The sequence below is a fragment of the Bos mutus genome, chromosome 5 (assembly GCF_027580195.1).
Source record: "Bos mutus isolate GX-2022 chromosome 5, NWIPB_WYAK_1.1, whole genome shotgun sequence".
NCBI lineage: Eukaryota > Metazoa > Chordata > Mammalia > Artiodactyla > Bovidae > Bos > Bos mutus.
In genome coordinates, this window is record NC_091621.1 from 44,523,080 (window position 1) to 44,532,227 (window position 9,148).

A 9,148-nucleotide genomic window follows, 5' to 3' on the forward strand; every position below is an offset into this window, starting at 1 on the left:
CATGACACCTCTAAGGCTCTCCAGTGATGACTTTCAAATCTGTGTCTCCAGCCCCCACCTCCACCCTGTGCTCTAGACCTCAAGATCCAGCTGTTTTCGAACAGCTCCTTGGATGTCTCCCAGACGTCTCAAATTCATCATGTTCAAAACATAACTCCTTATCTGTCACCCCAAACCTGCTCTGCCCCTAATGTTCAGAAAATGGTATTACAATCCAAGCAAACAGATTCACTCATGACCACCTTCTCCCATCACCACCATCATCTCCCTACCACCCTTCCCATCAATGAAACACAAATTCTTGTCCATCCTACCTCCCAATTATCTTACCAATTCCATCCACCTCTTTCTGTCCCCTTTTCTCCTCTAGTTTAGTGGGTCATCCACCTGCTCTCCTGCATCCATCTAGCCCCTCCAGCTCATACTTTACACCGAAACTGGAGAACTTTCTCTAAAATACAAATGGACACTCCATAATGCTCTCTGCTGAATGTCGCTGCCTTCAGGTTAAAGTCTAAGCTCCTTATTAACAGGCCCCTATTGCTCGATCTGACCCAGCACACAATTCTGGCCATGTCTCTTTCCATAGCTTTCCTCCAACTTCACCTTCCAGTAACACTGGACTTCAACTCCTTAGACCCATAGTTTCCTTTGTCTGTGGGCCTTTGCACATGCTCTCCCCTCCGTCTAAGACACTCTTGGTCTGACTACTTGCATTTGTCAGCAAATGGGTATGGTGGTGTGATGAAGTGGACTGCAGAGAGAGGCAGACCTGGGTTTCAAATTCCAGCTCTGTTGTTTTCAATCTTTATGTATGACCTTGAGCATGTCAACTAACCTCTCTGAGCCTATGTGTCCTCATCTGTATAAAGAAGAAGGATACCTAGCATATACAGATTTTTCTTTTCAACTACCTGGCTCACTCCACCTCTCCTCACCCACTTTTTCGGGTACCACACTTTCTTCCCCATTTCTATAAGAACAGTGGTGGTCCCTTGCAGCCAGGTTTGTACAACATGACCAAATCCCCTCCCCACAGATTTTTGGACCAGAGGTTGACACCTGACCCAACCTGGATCATCAGTCCCTACCTCCTGAATGAGGCGTTGGGACCCATACAGCGTCATACCAGAATCTCCCCTGAGAATATAGACCTGATGACTTCTCTTGAAGTCATATGTTCCTTGTGGATGGGACACAAAGAACGGTGGTCTACATCAAGGAAGATGGAACCACAGGCACAGATGAAGCAAAAGCGGGAGGGGAAGAGGGTGGAAATGGAGAGTCTTGTCCATTTGACTCCTGCTTCCAGGCACAGCTTGAGGCCAGCTGCACTGAATCTGGGAGAAACTAAAGAAAAAAATTCTTTTTTCTTAAATAGCTTGAATTTCTATTATTTAGAATCAACGAAGTCCGAAGTAATATATCTATCTTACAGAGTTATTGTGAAAGTTAGAAATGAGGTATGTACACATATGGTAGGTAATCAAGAAATAATGATGATAATATTATTTTTACATTCAAAGGATGAATGACTGAGGAAGGGATGTCAGAACTCTCTGCAACCATTTCTCTAGAACAGTCTCAGAAATAGGGCCTAGTGCTTAGCACCATATCATCCCATGGGTATTTTCTTTTTAATTGAAAAGGCAAAGTATCGTATTTTTGTATTCCTGAAAGAAAGGGAAAAAATTACACTTTATCTCATCCTACCAAACTGAAGCAAATATTTGCATACATACTTTAAATGATTATAATCGTGAGGCATATTCTATTTTGTGGCCAGTATTATTTACTTTTATCGTAAACATTTAAATAATTCTATATAGAATTCATAATCATTTTAATTCCAAAAATATATATATTTTCTGTTTTTGTCTGTCGTAAATCATGCTGCAATATGTATCTTTGTGGAAATGCTACTTTATTAAGTAAGTTATTTCTATAAGAACAGTGGTGGTCTTAAGTAATTTATTAAGCCATTAATTTATTAAGCCATGCCAAAATAATGTAGTTATTAAGGCATTCCAAAAATATATATATTTCCTGTTTTTTTCTGTCGCAAATCATGCTGCAATATGTATCTTTGTGGAACTGCTACTTCAAATCAGCTTACATTGATTTTTTTTAGTTGAAGCATAATTGATTTACCATGTTATACTAATTTTAGGTGTACAACATAGTGATTTGATATTTTTATAGGTTTTATTCCATTTAAAGTTATAAAATGATTGTTTTAGTTATAAAAATAATATATAGTCATCTTTGAACGTGTTGATAGTATAGTCAAGAGGAAAATATTTGTATTTTAACCACCCAGAGATAACTCTTGTAAACATTTTGCTAAATATCGTTCCAGATCTTTTTTATAATAATTAAAAAGTAATATTAGATTATACTATACTGCATATTTTATAACCTTCTTTTCCCCATTTTAACTGTAGATCATAAACATCTTTAAATTTTCTGCAATCCTTTATACAGATGTACCTTACACAAACAATTCTTTTTGAACATTTATTATTGTTGCTGTTCAGTCACTAAGTCATGTCTGACTCTTTGCAACCTCATAGATTGTAGCACGCCAGGCTCCTTTGTCATCCACTATCTCCTGAAGTTTGCTCAAATTCATGTCCATTGAGTAGGTGATGCTATCTAACTATCTCATCTTCCACTCCCGTCTTCTCCTTTTGCCCTCAGTCTTTCCCAGCCTCAGGGTCTTTTCCAATGAGTCAGCTCTTTACATCAGGTGGCCAAAGTATTGGAGCTTCAGCTTCAAAAACAGTCCTTCCAATGAATATTCAGGGTTGATTTCCTTTAGGATTGACTGGTTTGATCTTCTTGCAGTCCAAGGGACTCTCAAGCATCTTCTCCAGCACTACAGTTTGAAAGCATTAATTTTTCAGCACTCAGCCTTCTTTATGGCCCAACTCTTACATCTGTACATGACTGCTGGAAAAACCATAGCTCTGACTATAGGGTCCTTTGTTGGCAAAGCCATGCTTATTGATGAGCTATCTGGGTTTGTCATAGCTTTCATTTGTTACCAATATTTTACTATTTCAGCTGAAGCTGTGATGACATTCCTAATTTTCAAATCATTATGCAGGTATCTGAATACAATATTTCTTTAGGATAAATTCCTACAAATGGAATTGTAGGGTCAAGAAGTATACGGATATGCTTGGGATAATTCCCAGGAGTGGAATTATGAGGTCCAAACATAGAAATTCTTAGGACAAAAAAAAAAAAAAAAGGCTGTCTTAATTGTTGAGTGGAATTTTAGTGGGATAGGAGAGAGGGTTTTTGTCCTCTCTGAATCACCTCCCAGAGGAGAGGCAGGCGGCAAGCACTGGGCTGTGGGACCAGCTCTTGGTCCTCCTCCCTCCTCCCCTGCTCTCTGGGGCAAACTCCCCTCCAGTCCCAGTCACTTCTGGGCAATAGCAAAGCTCAAAAGACTTGGGTTCCAGGTGCGAGTTCCAAATTTTTACTGGCTAAATGATTCAGGCAAATTACTTAGGTGTTCTGAGGACTCACCAGTTATCCCATCTGTAAAGTAATTACAGATCTACAGAAGCTCCAAGATCTACAGATCTACAGATGTTAATTATACCTACTCTGGAGTCCTGTAGTTTGTCTTGAAGGCGGAGTAATAATATATCAATTATAAATCCCTATTCTAAGCTGTGCCTTTGTTCAGCCTCAGAAAGAAACACTTGTGTTTAGTATCAGAATCCACTCCGGACAATGGGATGGAGATGTGACGGTGGAGCATGTTGAATCATGGGATTTCACCCATGTGACCTGTGGCAAGTCAGGGCGGGAGTAAGCCCCTATAAACCTTACCCTCTGGCACTGTCAGGATCTTTTTTGGGGGGCTAGAATGGTGGCCAGCCTACTGCTGTAGTGGCTGCAACAGCAGCGGTGGGATTCTTTGGCTTTCATCCACAACCCTTTCCTCCCCCAAACCCAGGCGGCCCCTGTAGGTTCCCATGACAACGGCACGCCTGGGAAGGACCAGTTTGAGGAAAAACCAGATTTTACTGTAAGAAAAACTGATCAGAAGCCACAGGCAAGGCAAGCTGGGACAGGGGCTCTGTGGTGAGGTGTGAGCACAGGCTCAGTGCTAGGCAATCTATGGAACAATATCTGACATGTATGGAGGACTTCTCGTGGCTGGACACCATTAAATGTGCTGCTGTATATGTATTGACCTGTCTGATCCTCAGGACAAACCTGCAGGGTAGGGCCCTTCTTTTACCTGTGTTACAGGTGAGGAGACCAGCATTGTTGTTGTTCAGTCACTCAGTCGTGTCTGACTCTTTGCAACCTCATGAACTGCAGCACGCCAGGCTTCCCTGCCCTCCATTATCTCCCAGAGCTTGCTCAAACTCATGTCCATTGAGTTGGTGATGCTATCCAACCATCTCATCCTCTGTTGTCCCCTTCTCCTCCTGCCTTCAATCTTTCCCAATATCAGGGTCTTTTCTAATGAGTTGGTTCTTCACATCAGGTGGCCAAAGTATTGGAGCTTCAGCTTCAGCATCAGTCCTTCCAATGAATATTCAGGGTTGATTTCCTTTAGGATTGACTGGTTTGATCTCCTTGCAGTCCAAGGGGCTCTCAAGAGTCTTCTCCAACACCACATTTCAAAAGCATCAGTTCTTCGGTACTCAGCCTCCTTTCTGGTCCAACTCTCAAATTCGTACATTACTAGAAAGACCATAGCTTTGAGTAGACAGACCTTTGTTGGCAAATGGCAAAGTAATGTCTCTGCTTTTTAATATGCTGTCTAGGTTTGTCGTAGCTTTTCTTCCAAGGAACAAGCCCGTCTTTTAAGAGACTAGCATGGTGAGGTTTAAAAACTGGCAGTCTGACTTCAGTGTCTGCATCAAAGACCTCTTGGAAGTCATAACTCTCCTGTCTTCAGCCTTTGGCAGGTGATAAAGGATGGCTTCATTCTATCCTCACCAAAATTTTTAAGATAAAACTCATTATTCCCATAATACAGATGAGGAACCCAAAGGTCAGAGAGGTTAAATGATGGGCCCCAAATCACACATCTAGTAAATAGCAGAGCTGGGATTTGAACTCAGATCTGTCTGAACCCAGAGCCCATGGCCCTTTTTACTTTTAAGGAAATCAATCTGGACCTTCACATCTTCACCTGGGTCCATTTGTCCATAAGCCTGGAGAGACAGGTTATGGTTGCTTACTATAGCTTTAGGGGTGTGTGTGGTTGGCATGCGTGGGGGGTGTGTTTCTGTGCCTTTAGCACTGTGTCAACACACACACGCATACACACATATACACACAGGCACACAGGCCCTGGCAGGCTGATGACGCTGCCCTCCTCCCAGCCAGGAGTGGGCCCGCCCACTCACAAGAGTCTTCCCAGGAGTGAGCCTGCCCACACCTGCTTGCCTCAGCTGGGAGAGGCTGCTGGAAGGCACGTCTCTCCACCCCAGCTCATGCTGCATAACCAGGCTGGGACTTCCCAATGGAGGGAGAAACTTCCGGAAGTCTGTGAGGCTGCTGGGACTTTTGGGAATTTTTTTTTTCTCTTAAAGAGAGTGGGGAGCCTAAACTTCAGAGCTCGGAGTCTGGGCTCCTTAAAGAAGGGGAGGTTCTGTTATTCCTAAAGGACATCATTCCTGTTGTTCTTCCGGTGTCCCTTTTTTACTTAATATATTTAATTATTTCTCCCCTCATTTAATTATTTTCTGGGTAGTGGTCTTTGATTTTTAAAAGTCCTGCAATCCCTGCAGTAAGTGTGGTGGCCTTCTGTGTGTCCTTCTGTCTCATCTCTGTCAGACCATCCCATAGTTTTACCTGGGAGATTACCTTTAAGGTCTTGAAGTAAAACCACAACATTTGCATTAGATCAGTCATTGCACAGATATTGATCCTATAACTTTCCCCCGAAAGGCAGAGTTTGCACCAAAAACTAAAGACACATTTAGACCCACCTGTTCCCACCTCTACAGAGTTAAGGGTGGGTGGCAAGAGAACCTCACACTCTGTCAGGTTCCTCTCAGGTGGTGGGCCAGCCGAATGGCAGAGACTTCAAACCTATCTTTTTTTATTATTAGAAAAACATTTAAAATTGAAGTATCATTGATTTATGTTTCAGGTGTATGGCAAAGTGATTCAATTATACATTTTCCTTTTCAGGTTCTTTTCCATTAAAAGTTATTCAGGTCAGTTCAGTTCAGTCGCTCAGTCATGTCTGACTCTTTGCAACCCCATGAATCGCAGCACGCCAGGCCTCCCTGTCCATCACCAACTCCCGGAGTTCACACAGACTCACGTCCATCGAGTCAGTGATGCCATCCAGCCATCTCATCCTCTGTCGTCCCCTTCTCCTCCTGCCCCCAATCCCTCCCAGCATCAGTCTTTTCCAATGAGTCAACTCTTCGCATGAGGTGGCCAAAGTATTGGAGTTTCAGCTTTAGCATCATTCCTTCCAAAGAAATCCCAGGGCTGATCTTCTTCAGAATGGACTGGTTGAATCTCCTTGCAGTCCAAGGGACTCTCAAGAGTCTTCTCCAACACCACAGTTCAAAAGCATCAATTCTTCGGCGCTCAGCTTTCTTCATAGTCCAACTCTCACATCCATACATGACCACTGGAAAAACCATAGCCTTGACTAGACGGACCTTTGTTGGCAAAGTAATGTCTCTGCTTTTGACTATGCTATCTAGGTTGTTCATAGCTTTCCTTCCAAGGAGTAAGCGTCTTTTAATTTCATGACTTATTACAGGATATTAAATATAGCTCCCTGCACTGTACAGTGTTTTAATATATATGATACAAACAAACTATACCTTAAGTTTGTTTTCTTTGTCTGTGAGTCTATTTCTTAAACACAGATGATTTCTTTTCTTAGTTTATTCTCTATCATCTGTATTCTAAACCCTCAGGCTTATAAGTGATTTTAGAGATCACTTGGTAAAACCAACTAGGTAAAAATTGTGGCTGGCGCTGAATGAACAAGGGAGAGAGTTGTAGCAGATGTGGTCTAAGGGTCAAAGGAGGGGTATATATCATGCAAACTTGTAAGTCATATACTAGTTATCAATTGCTGTTTACCCCACACTGTAGCAGCTTTCAACAGTAATAAACACGTATCTCACATAATGTCTGTGGCTCTAGAATTTGGGAGTGGCTTACTGGTGGTTCCAGCCCAGGGTTTTTCATGAGATTGCAGCTATAATACTGACTGGGGCTTCAGTCATCAGAAGGTTTGACTGGGGCTGGAAGACCTACTGAAGCCTGTCTGGAGCAGGAAGCTTCTGCAGCCTTTTCTACTAGAAGCAGAATTAAGGCTCTCTCCCCAACTCTTATCAGCCTGACCATCTGCCTCCATCCAGTTTCTCTCTGAAACTCCCATGGCATGTCCAGGGGGAACAACTTGGAAGCCATCCTAGGAGGCCTGGACACCCCAGTTTTCTCCAGAAGCTGGCAGACCCTGCCATGCCTGTGCCTAGACCCTGCCAAACTGCCAGGGATCAGAGAAGAATGATGTGGGGATGGGAACACTCGACAGGCAGCTCCCAGCTTCTCACCTGTGGAGAAACCAGCTACGAAGCCTGTCTTTAGAGGACTCAGATGTCCAACCACAGGGCAGACGGACTCCATAGGGAAGTGCACAAGTGGGAGAGAAGCTGCAGGCTCAGGAAGAAAGAGAGCCAGAAAGTGAGGAAACGGGGTGGTGGAAGAGAGAGCAGAGGCAGGGACCACGGCCAAAATATGTCAATATCATGCTTGTTTTTCCCTCTTGAGGGAATGGTGGGCAGGGCATCCCTGCTGCCTTGAGAACAGGGCACCTGTGCATGCTCCCTGCCCCCACCCAACCTGGCCCAGGCTCGCAGCGGGCTCTTAGTAAGAGCACACCAGAGCCGCTGGTTATGTTGATGAGATGACAGGCACAGCACTCAGTCTGCAAAGTCCAGACTTCTGTCTCTCCCACCCCCTGGGAATTTCATAAATAAATCCCTGGAATTGTTCCAAGAAGAATTTCAAGGCTTCTCTGCGCGTGCGTGCCTGTGTGTGTGTGTGTGTGTGTGTGAGTGTGTTTCCAGAAGCACAAACAATTTTACATGCTGCCTGGTGTGCAAACTCCAAAGTAACTCCTGGGGATGGATGAGGCCTCGACATAACAAAGAGAAGGTAGAGGACGGGTCGGGCTGGGCCAGATCGGGCCAGGCAGCCAGCAGTCCACAGCGGAGCCTCTGCAGCTGGCTCCAGGCTAACCGGGCTCACAGACACCCAGCCGCCTGGGGCTCAGGTTGCTTATCCTCCCCTCCCCCACCTCTAGCTTTGGCTATAATCTCCACCAGGTTTTTGAAAAGTGCTGGGGTCTTAAAATAGCAGGAAGGCACACACACACTCAGACTATAGTGTCAATTCCCATACCACAGAGTGATCAAAATTGGGGGAGAGAGGAGTGGAAACTCCAGGGCATCTTCCTGAGCAGAGAGCATGGCAAGTGTGAGCTCAGGCCCTGGAAGGGTGGGCACTCGGCCTGAGGAAGGGAATGGATGAACCAGGGGGAGAAGACAAGACAGAGCCCAGGTCTGGGTTTGTGTGTGACAACCTGACAGTCTCATAGTCTTGTTTGGGGAATGTGTGTGTGTGTGTGCGTGTCTGGAATCATGAAACCGGAGGCAGTGTTGGTGTGACTAGTTTGGCAAGGAGAACATGGACTTCCCTCCTGGCCTTTGAACTCCGGTTGGGCAAAGAACTAAGAACTGCATCTGAACCATTCCCAAAGTCTAGCCTGGTGCCTGGCACAAACACATTCAAAATATGTTCCAGGATGAATAAATGATGGCTGGACCCATGGATTTGCCAGAATATAAAATGATAGGAATAAAGATAATCCAGCTTCAGATGGCAAAATCAGAGCTGGGTGTCCCAAAGTTAGTACATTCTGAACATGAGGAGGGCAGTGGAAGAGGCGGGGTTTATGGTCTGTCTGGGGAAGCAGGAACAGCACACCCAGGAAGGGGAAAGGCTTCCTGGAGGAGGAGGGCTTTGAGCTCTGTCTGAAGGATGGGTAGAATTCCTTGAGCTGGTGTTCTAGCCAGGGCTCCTAGGCTAAGAGAACCAACACACTCAAACCAGTGGAAGTGAGAAAAGAGGA